We start from the raw sequence: 13,721 nt of genomic DNA, 5'->3' as shown, positions 1-13,721 counted from the left end.
TATTATAAATATACGATAACATGTTTAAACTGACCCATGGAGTTAATACTATCTCAACTAAAATATCATAGATTTTTTTTTTTCTTTTGGTTCTGTAGTTCCTGTGGTGGTGATAATGATGTTGATGGATATATACCTTAAAATTGTACAGGAATTCTTGTGGAAAACAAACATGGAAGAAGAATCTGAAAAAACTCTGAAAAAGAAATGTAAAGAGAGTAGAATAGAACTCCAAGCAATTAAAATATATTATAAAACTACATTAATGAAAATCGTCTTGTACTGGAGCAGGTACTGGCTGACCAAGTAATAAAATATAGTAAAGAGCCTGCCCTGATATAAACATCAAAGCCCTTGAAATCTGAGAAAATAATAAAGATAGTATCTCAAATCAGTGAGGAAAGAGGAATTGTTAAGCACAGTCATCAGCTGCATAATGATGTTTTGGTCAATTACAGATTACATATTCACCAGTGGTCCCAAAAGATTGTAATACTGTACACTTACTGTACCTTTTCTATGTTTAAATATGTTTAGATACACAAATACATACCATTGTGTTACAACTGCCTGCAGTATTCAGTACAGTAACATGCTGTGCAAGTTTGTAGCCTAGTAGTAATAGGCTATACCATATATCCTAGGTGTGTAGTAGGCTATACCAACTAGGTGTGTGTTAAGTACACCCTATGATGTTCACATGATGACACAATTGTCTAATGATGCATTTCTCAGAACAATCCTTATCATTAAGAAACAAAAGACTAAATACTAAGGCAACTGGCTAATCATTAGAAAATTCAAAAATGTTACATTCCCACCTTACTTGCATCATTAAAATAAATGCAGATAGATGAAATTTTGTACAAGTAAGTACAAAACCATAATATTGCTTGAAAAACTTTGATATTTTGAGTATCAACTTTGAGTACAACCTTAAAAATGTACTATGGCAAGAAGGAAAAAAATATCAGAAACAAGGATTAAAGGACAGAGCTAGAAAAGTATTAATAATTACACAAGTCACTTGCCAAGTAACAAATAACCTATTTTGCATGTTTCCTATTGCTGCTGTAATAAAATATCACAAACTGAGTAGCTTGAAGTACAAATATATTACTTTACAGTGATAAGTATAAACATGGATCTTATAGGCTAAAATCAAGGTGTAAACTGGGCTGTGTTCCTTCTGGAGATTCTAGAAGGAGAATTTGTTCCTTGCTTTTTCCAGCTTCCTGGAGGCTGCCTACATTTCCTGGCTTGCAGCCTCTTTCCAGGAATTATCTCACTCAGACCTCTGCTTCCACTATCATTCCTCCTTCTCTGACTCTCACCTTCCTGGATCTTTCTAATAAGGACCTTGGGTTACCCTGGGCCTGTCTGGATTATCCGGGATAATCTCCCCCATTATCCTTAATTTGATCATATCTGCATGTTCCCTGTTGCTATGGAAGGTAACACAATCACAGATTCTGAGGATTAGGATGTGGCTATCTTTGGAGGAATGATTATTTAGCATCCCACACAAAAGATTTCTTTACATCAATAAGAAAATGACAAATAACTGCATAAAAAGGTAGGCAAAGAAGATAATCAGTTTAGAAAAAGATTCACATAGGACACTGATGCTCACTCATAAGTGAAAATTGCGTATACAACTTTTTTCTATCAGCTGACGATGATGTGATTAAAAAAAGAAAAAAGAGCCACACACAAACACTGTAGATGGGAAGCATTTTTTGAAGGAGGTTTTGGCAAAGACATATATATGTACTTTAACTGAGCTGTTCAAGAAACACTTTTTGCAATAGAATAAATTAGGCAAAAATACTCAATTGCTTATCAATAGACCACTAGTTAAAGAAACTCCATTCAATAATCAAAAGTTAAGAGACAAAAATGGTAGTACACTTGGCTCCCTGTATTTGTGGGTTCCAAATCCTCTGATTCAACAAATTGTAGATCAAAAAATATTAAAAAAAATATATAAAGTAACAATCAACAATAAAAACAGTACAAATTTTAAAATACAGTACAACTATATATAGCATTTACATTATATTAAGTATTATAAGTAACCTAGAAATGATTTAAAGTCTATGGGAAGATGTGCAAGCGAGTGGGAAGGGTTGGGTAAATTCACACCTAATAGGTGTACACAATTTGGGTGATGGGCACACTTATAACATTGACTCAAACTGTAAAAATGTAAGATATGTAACCAAAACATTTGTACCCCTATAATATTGTGTGAAATGAAAAAAATTCTTATTAAATTTACAGTTGTAATTTCCAAAAAGAACATATACTTACCTCATGCCCATGGACAATGATTAAATCCATGAATTTTGCTTCAAGACCTATATTTTTACCAATGACCTCCGTTTCATCCCTCCATCCATATTCATTGCCACTTCTTAGGTGCATAATTCTACTTGGTTTTTCTTACATTAAATTTCACTTATTCTAAATTAAATTCATGTCTTTCTCTGACATTTTTGCTCAAGTTACCACTACTCTCTCTGCTTCTCTGACTTGAATATTCAGGGTTAACTTTGAGTTTTCCTTCTTCCTCAACTTTCAATAGGTACATGACATTTGTTATTTTTTAGACACCCTTCCTGTATTTGGAGATTTCTGTTCTTTGAGATGTATCTCAAGGTGAAAGCCAAAAACTTTTAGCCTTTCAAAGGCTTCTAATCTAAACTCTGACAATCAGACACAGCCACCACGGACTTTGGTCTGGATGAAGATAAAATGAATAAAAACATGACATTTAGAATTGATTCTGGTAAGGCTGGCAGAGGAATGAGCTTGCAGGCACAGTAGTGGTAGAAGTACTGGCTGAAGCTTCTGTTCCCATGATTGCTTCAGTGACCTGCAGCGTTTCCCTTCAAATGGAACAATACCATCTGCACTACGTAAAGAATGTCGCTCAATTGAGGTAAAGTCAAAGTCTTTATAGTGCTTTATAAGGTCTCACATGCTATGGCCCCTATTTATACCTCCAATGTCATTCAAGGGCACTCCCATCTTGCTTACTGTGTTCCAACCACGCTGGCCTCCTTGCTGTTCCTGGAACCTGCCAAGCTAACTTTCCCTCCAGAGCCCTGTTAACTTCCCATTTCCTGCAAGCATCTCCCCAGGTATCCTTACAGCATGCTTATTCCCTTTCTTCAGTTTTCTACTCAAGTCACTTTATCAGAAAGACCATTTCCTTCTTTATAAAATAGCAATCCTCTCATCCCTGATCACTCCTATTCCTCTTATCCTGTGTATTTTTTGCCGCTAATCTATGACTTTTTTGTTGTTGTTGTTGTTGTCTGTCTTACTCTGAAAATGTTATATTCAAGAAAGCCTGCTTTTATTCATGGCTTTATCTCACTGCCTGGCCTACCTAAACCATTGATAAATATCCAATAACTGAATGAATGGATAAATGAATGTTTTCCTACATGTTTGATTTCCAAGACTCATATGCCTACCTACTATTTTTGGAGATTGCATTTTTTGCCGCTAATCTATGACTTTTTTGTTGTTGTTGTTTTGGTCTGTCTTACTCTGAAAATGTTATATTCAAGAAAGCTTGCTTTTATTCATGGCTTTATCTCACTGCCTGGCCTACCTAAACCATTGATAAATATCCAATAAATGAGTGAATGCATAAATGAATGTTTTCCTACATGTTTGATTTCCAAGACTCATATGCCTACCTACTATTTTTGGAGATTGCATGAACTGCCTGATATTTTTTAATAAAATTACATTTTTGCTTATGTATCAAGAGTGGAATTTCATAGAATATTTTTAGCTAATGTACAATCTTTTACTAGAACTAGTAGATATATTAATATCAGAGTGTCTCACACCATATCATGTTGCCTCCTTTTTATTTCTCTTCATGTCTAAATTAGGCATTACTTCTAGACTGAACTACACAACACACTAAAACTAACCTTCTTTCTCCAGTATTATCCTACCTCAATTTACCCTCTGATTAATCTTCCTGAAATTAAGTACTTGCCAATAGAATGGGAAAGTGGTAGAAAATGAAGGCATCTTTTGATTAATGAACACATTAAAATACTTATTTCATTAGTTTACATTTCCAATGTTATCCTACCTCAATTTACCCTCTGATTAATCTTCCTGAAATTAAGTACTTGCCAATAGAATGGGAAAGTGGTAGAAAATGAAGGCATCTTTTGATTAATGAACACATTAAAATACTTATTTCATTAGTTTACGTTTCCAATGGCCATATTTGAATCAATTAAATATGATCAAATGGTATTTGAATAAATAGAATTTTTTTTGTTAGAAAACCAGAAGGATGATAGAACTATTTTATAAGAACCTTCTCAGCTTCCATTTCTAGATGTGTGCTTAAAATTTTATTGCTTATTCTTCGTTAAGGATTGAATTGTGTCTCTCCAAAAGATATTTTGAAGTCCTAACACCTTTACCTTAGAATGTGAACTTATTTGGTGAAAAGGTCTGCTATGGTTTGAATATTTGTCCCCTCCAAAACTCATGTTAAAATTCAATTGCCATTGTGATGATATTTGGTGGTGGGGCCTCTAAGAGATGTTAATATCATTAAGGCTCTGCCCTCATGAATGGACTAATGCCATTATTGAGGGAGTGAGTTTACACTGCCTTGTTCTTTCTCTGTCTTCCTCTCTCTCTCTCTCTCTCTCTCTCTCTCTCTCTCTCTCTCTCTCTCTCCCCTGCCCTTCTGCCATGCGATGCTGGAGCAAGAATGTCCTTACCAGATGACAGCACCTAATCTTGGACTTCCCTCCAGAAGCGTGAGGAAATAAATTTCTGCTCTTTATAAATTACCTAGTCTCAGGTATTCTGTTATAGCAGCACATAATGCACTAAGACAAGGTCCTGCAGCTATAATTAGTTAGATGAAGTCATACTGGAGCAAGTGGGTCCCCAATCCAACATGACTGCTATTCTTAGAAGACAACCATGAGAAGACAGAGACACACAAGGAGAATGCCATGTGACATGAAGGCAGAGATTAGAGCTACACCGTTGAAAGACAAGAAAAATCAAAGATTCCTAGTGCTGGGGTACAGAAAACAATAACCCAAAATATGGTGCTTTGGCATGCTAAATGCTTTTAATTAAAGAAAATTGAAAGGCTTCAGAATGAGCCTCAGAACCAAAGTCTCTCTTTGACCTTCCCCTATCCCCTTGTCTCTCTGATCCTCTTTCTTTCCCAAAGCACCAAGAGAAGCTTTTTATGGAATTTCCTCATCTGATTAAAATAAATTCTTTCAAAAAGAAATGCAATTATCTTAAGACGCCTCTTCCCCCAGTAATTTCATCAAATAATCAGGAAACATTAACTATCAGAGAGAAGGAGAGACTAGACCACACCCAGACTGACTTCTCATCTGTTCTTCTGAGTATAGCTCCAAGAGATTACCTGGGAGACCTTTTCTGTATAATAAGGCAACCTTTGCTCACAATGAAGTTCCACCCCTCACTTTACTGCCACCATCTCCAGAGCTCAGAGAAACTTTGTCCCAGGCCACTGTTCTTTGGGCTCATTCTTTTCCCCTGAAAATCAATTATTTTTATAAACCCCATCTTCCATTCCCATATAAAGAAAGAAATATAAGCATTTGGACCTCACCAGATTATTGGGTAATCATTCTCCTGTAATTCCCCCATGCTTATGCATGTTAAATAAATTTGTGTGCCTTTTTCTCCTAATAATCTTCCTTTTGTCAGTTTGTTTCAGCAAACCTTCTGAGGGTGAAGGGGAAGCTTTCCCTCCTCTTTAACACTACACTGGCAAACCAACAGAGGATAGGAACAGGCAAGGAAGGATTCCTGTACAGGTTTCAATAGAAGGATGGCCCTGCAGTCTTGCTTTAGTCTTCTAGTTTCTGGAAATGTGATCCCAGAAATTTCTGGGGTTTTTTAGCTACCCAGTTTGTGGTATTTTGGTACTGTAACCCTAGGAAACTAATACACTCTTCATGTAAGAGGAAAGGGTTTCTTTGTAGGGCATTTTTCAAATGACTTGTGGGAAAAAAGTCTAGTCCATTTTATTTGTAGTACACTCACATATTGTAAAATATAGTAATCAAGAGAATATTATTTAAACATTTTCCTAAAAATCGACTCTATTGTTGAATGTAGTTTTGACATTGAAGCTTATAAATAAATCCCACAGAGTAATTCTATACAGGCACGTATAGGTATACATTACTGATGACGATAGCCATTTATTTGCTTGTGTTTACAGATAAAAATTCTAAAGCAATTTATTTCTATGACATTTGTTCTCATAAATTGGCATTATGAATAGATTCAATTTCTTTGAACTTCTGCACAAGAATTACTAAATTCTAGCCTTTCTATTTCTATTTCTAGGTGAATATCCATTAGGAAAAAAACTGGTTTTATAGCTCTGTCAGCAGTTTTACTAATCTAAGTCAACTCCCACGGGTAAATATTTAACACAGTGTCATAGTCTTATTAGTGTTAACAAAAAATTCTTCATCTTGCACTTGGAGCATATTATTGGTTCTGCCCTTTATTGTGGAGGAGTATATGCAAACATCTCAGAGCAAATCGTGTACATAGCAGTCAAACAGTAAATACTTAGTAAATTGAAAATAGTGCATCTCATCATTGCATATCACACATACCTACTTCAAGGTGTTGAACACAATTTTAAACATTACATATCCTTTTTATCTAAAATAAAACAGAGCAACATTATATAATGAGATAGGGAAATGCGTAACTATATAGTGATTTATATTTTTCTTCTCACTTTTACAAGGAAAATGCTAATTCCTTATGTCAGTTATATTCTGTTTGGCACTAGAAATCTGTTCTTCACCTTTCTCTGCCCTCTGGGTCTTGGGAGGCTGACTCTGCAGAATGCATCAATGGATGCCCTACTGATCAGTTTGCCCCCTGGTTTTGTCAATGGAAAGCACCACAGGACACCACAGGGCAGGCCAAAAGAGAAGTTAAGAAGATTATTGCTCTACTTCTTCCTTGCTGGGCTCCTACCTTTAGTAGTCATTAAATTTTTAAATGACTTATCATTCTCTAATAGGCTTACTATATCCAAATATGATATTTTCAGACCACTACAAGATAAATATTATACCATTCCTTAGCAGATGCTTACTTTTACATTGTACCTTCCAGGTATCCCAAGACCTTGCAACATGTTCTTATTTTTTCCCCTACCAAGATCATAACAGAAAAATCATCATTAAGACATTAGGGCAAGAAGTCATTGTTTCTCTGGGATCTGAATTAAGTCTTGGAAGTATCCAGAAAATCTCTTGAACTGTGGTAGATTTGCTTCCCAATTTTTCAACAATTCATAGAGTGCACATTGGCTGTGGCCTTTCTAGCCCACTCTCTCCTGAGGCACAAATAACCTCAAGCCTCACCTATGTTGCTGGTATGAAGAACTTTCATAAGACATTCCTTTCTTCCCCCTTTCTCTAACATCATGTCCCATCTCCCAGGGTTTTCTTGCATAGATTGCTATCCCTTTAGCCACTCCCACAATGAATGACAGTAAGATTTTTCCTGTTTATGGCTTACTGTTGCATTAAAACCGTATACTCAGGTCTTAACATAGTATTTTTTACATAATGTTTGTATTATATGCCTAAATGTTAGATAAATGGAATCATGAATAAATAAATGAATCAACTTAGGGAGTTTTGTGTAATGTCCATATTAATCCATTGCTATTCAGAAAGTTAAAAAAAATCAAGTAAGCAAACCAATCGTGCCTCTAAATTATTAGATAAGTCTATATACTGCTTGTGAAAAAATTTTTTGTTTTATAACTTCTAACATCCTATAAACATAAGAAAGATAGTAAAGCAATATAAATGATATTGAATGTATGGCTTTTAGGCCATTATTTTTTAAGGCACATAACTTGAAAATGCATTCATTTGAGAAACCTATTTTGTGATAATTAGTATCATTATTTTTAATGTGAGTAAGTTCCTTGAGGGCAGTAGTAATTTCTTACTGATCTTTATTTACACCCTCTACATAACATAGTGTCTTGTAAAGAGTAGGTAATTGTCAGTAGAATGAAATAAAATTAAGCATAATTATTGTTGTTGATACCCTTATTATTTATAAACAATGCTTTATATTTATGATCATTTATCATTTTCAAAGCACTTTTGCATTTATTGTATCATTTGATCTATTCATTAATTGATTCATTCAAAAACAATTATTAAATCATAATTACACACATAGTTACAACAAGCTTATTGTCCAAAAAAGAAAATGGACACATAGTAGGTTACTATACTGCATGGGGTAGTATAGGGCATAAGGTAAGGAGATAAAATGAAGCTTCAAAGTTAAGGAAAATCCCCCTGAATAAAGAGACATCTAAAGGATGAGTAGGTATTAGCCTTGAGAAAGAGTACAAGGAAAGTAAGTGGAGGTTTCAGGAGACAGAGATAGCATATATAAGAGCCTTTAACAAGATAAGCTACTCTAAGAACTGTGCAATAGGTTTTCTGTACTTCAGTGCCTTTATTTATAAAATGAACATAATAACAGTACTTAGAAAATATTATAATAGTGACAATTAAAAGAGTTTATATATGGAGCAGTGCCTCCTGTGTTTGTTAAAAAATCAATCAGTCATTGTATGTATATTACTTCTTTTTATTGCTGAGTAACATTCATTTTATGGATGTACCAGAGTAAGTTCATCTATCCACCCACTAAAGGACAATGTATGGCTGGACATTAGGATATGGGAGGGGGTAGGAAAAACGTAATGAGATGCCAGACAATAAAAGCTTAACACAGTAAGATAACACTGGTTAAAAATATGAGTGAGGAAATGGATTGAAAGATATCAATAGGTTTGATAGATATTCAAGAGATGGAGATGATGAGATTTGATAATATTAATGAAATGAATACATAGATTGAAAGATAGGGAGGAATGAATGAGAATGACTTGTAGAATTTAATTTGGGCAACAAAACCGTTCATAACCATCCCTTATTCACTGCTCCAGAGTTTTTTTCTGTGCTAATCTGCTTCTGGCTTCTATCATATCAATTTTAATGGACTAATATGAATTCCTAGAGATAGCCATATTTCTCCCCTCTTCTGAGCTTTTCCATTTGTGGTTTCTCATTTTTATATACTCTTTTGTTCTGATTGCTACCTAACTTCAATTTACGTTTCATATGTCAGATTATTTAACACCTCCTCAGAGAGATCTGCCAGGTTTATCTTCTCTTCCAGTTATAGTCCCTTTTTTAAAACAGGACATTGGATAACTGTAATCATTTATATAGTTATTTTCCTATGGTAACTTTCCCTTCTAGACTGTAAACTGCATGAGGGAAGAAGACATGCTGTTAAAATACCATCCTCACTATATCACAGTATCTAGCACAGTTAGATGTTATTAGTATCTAACATGTACTATAAGTATCTGCTGAATAACTGATTGCTTGTGATAGAGAACATGGCCAGGAGGGTTGGGGATGGAGGCCGAAAAATTTTGGTTTGAACCTATCGATTTTTAGAAGACCTTCAGAAAGCCAGTGGAGATAATTGGCAGAAAACCACATATTCAAGTGCAGAGATCTGGATAAAGATGGGAGTATATAATTAACGTAGACAGTCTTCACTTTCATGGTATTATGTTAACTAAATCTTATGCGTATAGGAAACCTATCTTTACTCTGCCTGGTTCCATGGTGTTACCGCCCAACCATGTTGTATTGTCCACTGCACAGAGAGGAGCCAATACACTGAGACAGCAAGGGTTGCAGTGGAGAGTTTAATATTGCAAGACACCGAGTGAGGGGACAGGAGAAATTTCTCAAATCCATCTCCCTGAGAATTTGGAGACTAGTGTTTTTAAGGATGGTTTGATGGGCAGGGTGCTAGGGAATCAGTATTGCTGATTGGTTGCGTTTGGGGTAAAATCATAGGGGTATAGAAGTTGTCTTCTTGTGCTGTGTCAGTTACTTGGTTTGGTTCTTAAGAGCAGTTGAGTCAGTTCCTTGGTGTGGGCAACTGGTCTGGTTGGGTCAGTTGGTCCCCAGTTGGAATGCAGGGTCTGGAAGACTTCTCGATGACCAGCCCTAGGTGTCACAAGGGTGATGTTATCTATGGCAGCAATTAAGAAAGCTAAGAATCTTTATGACCATCAGCTATTTGACTTCTGAGTAGTAAACCATTGTAGGAAAGTAGGCTAGGGAAAATGGATGTTTTTTTTTTTTTTTTTAAATGCCTATATCTTTGCAGAGTTCAGGTCCCTATCACAGTTCCTACCTTTCATCCCTTTATTAAGAAAGCTAAGAATCTTTATGACCATCAGCTATTTGACTTCTGAGTAGTAAACCATTGTAGGAAAGTAGGCTAGGGAAAATGGATGCTTTTTTTTTTTTTTTTTAAACTATGCCTATATCTTTGCAGAGTTCAGGTCCCTATCACAGTTCCTACCTTTCATCCCTTTATTAATTTCAATGAAGGGCAGTTTCAAGGGTAACCATGTAAAGACATAGTTCCAATATACATGCATTTCAGTTAACATGACACCATACAAGACAAGAGCTGTCTACATTTTATATTAATAATAAAGGGAAAGGATATAGATAAGATTGTCCAAGGAGAATGTGTACAGTGAAATCTATCTGTAGCTTTATTCAATAAGAAGACCAAGCGGAGAACATTTTTAAAAAGGTAAATCAAGGAGAAGAGAAAAGAATAGAAGGAAAATCAAGATTTTTTCTCATGAAAGTCAAAGAAAAAGTTGTTTTTGGTGATCTCGCTCTGAAGAGAGACTATGGATATATGTGAGAGGAAGTTGGATTTGTACACAGGTGGGAGGTAAACTGAAAGAGAAACTACAAAGTGACTGTAAACATTCAAGAAGCCAGGACTCTAAGGAAAGAGGAAGAGGACCATCTCTGAAGGAGAAGAGATTTTGTAGAGACATTTTGTTTTGTGATTTATTAGTGTGTTTGTTTTAAAGGTTGATGAGATTTGAAAGAACTTAAATAAAGAACTGTTTACTTTTCTAGGAAGGAAGGAGACAATGAAAATAAAGAGAATGGCATTAAAAACAAATGAGCTATCAAGCCATGGAGGAAATTTAAATGCATTTTATTAGGTGAAAGAAGCCAATCTGAAAAGGCTACGTACTGTATGATTCCAACTGTATGGGCATTCTGAAAAGGGCAAACTACAGAGCCAGTTAAAGAAAAAGTCAGTGGTTTCCAGTGGTTAGGGGGAGGAAGGGATGAATAGGAAGAACACAAAGGATCTTTAGGCAGTGAAATATATTCTGTATGGCACTATAATTGTGGATACATGTCATTATGCATTTGTCAAAACCCACAGTATGTATAACACTGTGAGTGAACCCTTGCGGGGAACGTGGCCAGTGTTCCCTGCAAAAAACCGGGTCCCTTTGGTAGAGTTGCAAGGGATAAGAAAATAACAGAGAAAAATGGAAAATGAAAGAAATAAAAGAATACACTGAGACAAAGATATAGTTTTATAAGTTTATAAAGATTATAGGCCAAGAGGGAGCTCAGGGGGCTTAGACCTCTCCGTTGGTCTCAAAAAGCCCCGAATGAGGTCTTACATGGTAACTTATAGAAAATAGTGAACAACTGTCAGGGGTAACAGATTTACATAACAGCAGGTAGTTCCTCTCAGGTTAACAGATTTTCAAAAGGCTTTTACAGAAGGCTTCTACAGATTCTTTAACTAATTCTATTTACGTGGGCAAACGGTTACAAAGTCTTTCAAAGGTTAATTTCTAAATTCTAAGGTAAGTTTATCATTTAAACAGAGGGGTTAAACAGAGATATGTAGGCTCCATGTTTATTAGGTTATTGTGAATGGAGACAGGTAGTCTAGAGTGGTTTAAACAAAAGCTTTGCTTTTAGCCATTCGGGAAGCTGTCGTTTCCGGGAAGCTGTTTGTTCCAGAGGGCACTCTATTGTCAGCTCTTAGCCTACAGTTTTTAACAGATTCACTTGTGCTTTACAAAGCAAATCCAATTCTTTAGGTTTGAGAAACGCGGCGCCTCGTGGGATACAGCCGCTACTGCCTTTCAGAGATGCCCTTCCGAGTGTAACAGCATTCAAAATGCAAACCAACCCGTTCAGATATTCTTTCGGGGCAAAGCTCTGAAAAACTCCTAAGACAAATCCTGTCCCCAAGCACATTTAATACTAATTCATGGAGCGACAAACCCTAATGTAAACTATGGACTTTGAGTGACAATGTTGTGTCAATGTAAGTGCATCATTTATAACAAATGTGGTGGGGAATGTTTATAGTAGGGGAAGCTGTGTTTGTGTGAGAACAGAGGTATATGGGAAATCTCTGTAGTTTCTGCTCAGTTTTGCTGTGAACTTAAAACTTCTTTAAAAATAAATCCTATTTAAAAAATAAGGATGGAAATATTGAAATAGAAAAGGTAATCTACAGGCTCAGATCACTGAAAAAGCAGGGATGAGACTGGAAACACAGGTTTGTAAATAACTGAGGTCAACTTTTCCACTATGTCAGTTTAAAATAAGGAAACAGGTGAATTAGATTCTGTTAGGATTATAATTTTCTGTAAGTAATTTCATAGTTGCAAAACTTTGGGGATATCTTGTGTGGGTGTTTCTATTTTTCTATTAAGAGAGACAAAAATTATAATGAAGGGGTTGAATGTTTGAGAAGAGTGTAAAAGGTTTGAAAATGCCACTGTGGACATTTCCCTACCCAGGAAAAGAGGGATTATTGGATAGTCCTGGAGTCCAGCTAAAATTGAAGGACAGATTTACAGCAGCACCAATGCATAAACATGCCTTGTTTTTCTCTCCAGAAGGGCTTCATAGTTGTAGTTAAAGAAGGAAGAAAAGTAATAACTGAATTGATCTAGGGCTGGGCTTTTCACATTTAGTGTTGACAAAAGACTCAGAAGACAACAGAACTAAGGAAACTTCTAAAATATTAATGTGGTAAATCATAGGGAGCTCTAAGGGAGAGAATGAAAAGTAAAGAGTGATGAAAAAGAAAGAGACTCAGAAATGTATTTGTCCTGCTGATGTGACATCCCTAAATGACCACATATTTTGTTCCTTAAAACAACTCTGTGAGGTAGGAAGAAAATTACAATGACCACTGGACTGAGGAAGCAATAGAGAAACAAAGAAGATATAATTTTCCTTCGGACCTCAACAATGTTCACTTGACTCATATGTGTTATAGTCAGGACTGAACATAAGATCTTCTGCCTCTAGACCTGAGACCTTGGTTTCATGGCACTGAATTTCTATCAGACAATTGATGGGATTGCACTCACCTGACACATGAAAAATGTGTTTCTTCTTATTCTCTGGAGTCATAGAAGTTCATTCTTATGGGCGTGACTTACAGATAACTATCCATGTGCTTATACTGAAAATTTACTCTTTGTAGGGCATGAAGTTATACATTAGATTATGAAAACATTTACATCATTCCTAACTCACTCAAAATGTCAAATTGTTAAAAAGGAATAAAACTTTCACGAAGAAGAGTTAAAAAAAATGTGACAACTGCTTACATACTCAATTCCTGATTTCAAGGGTATCTCTAATCAATAAAGCCTTTAAATGGAGAAGATGGCATATGAGAAAAATACTCTTAAAGGCTGACTCCAAATCTTCTTG

This window comes from Propithecus coquereli, unplaced genomic scaffold, assembly GCF_000956105.1.
Source record: "Propithecus coquereli isolate 6110/MARCELLA unplaced genomic scaffold, Pcoq_1.0 Scaffold32, whole genome shotgun sequence".
Taxonomy (NCBI): domain Eukaryota; kingdom Metazoa; phylum Chordata; class Mammalia; order Primates; family Indriidae; genus Propithecus; species Propithecus coquereli.
Note: the sequence above shows the minus strand (reverse complement) of the source record.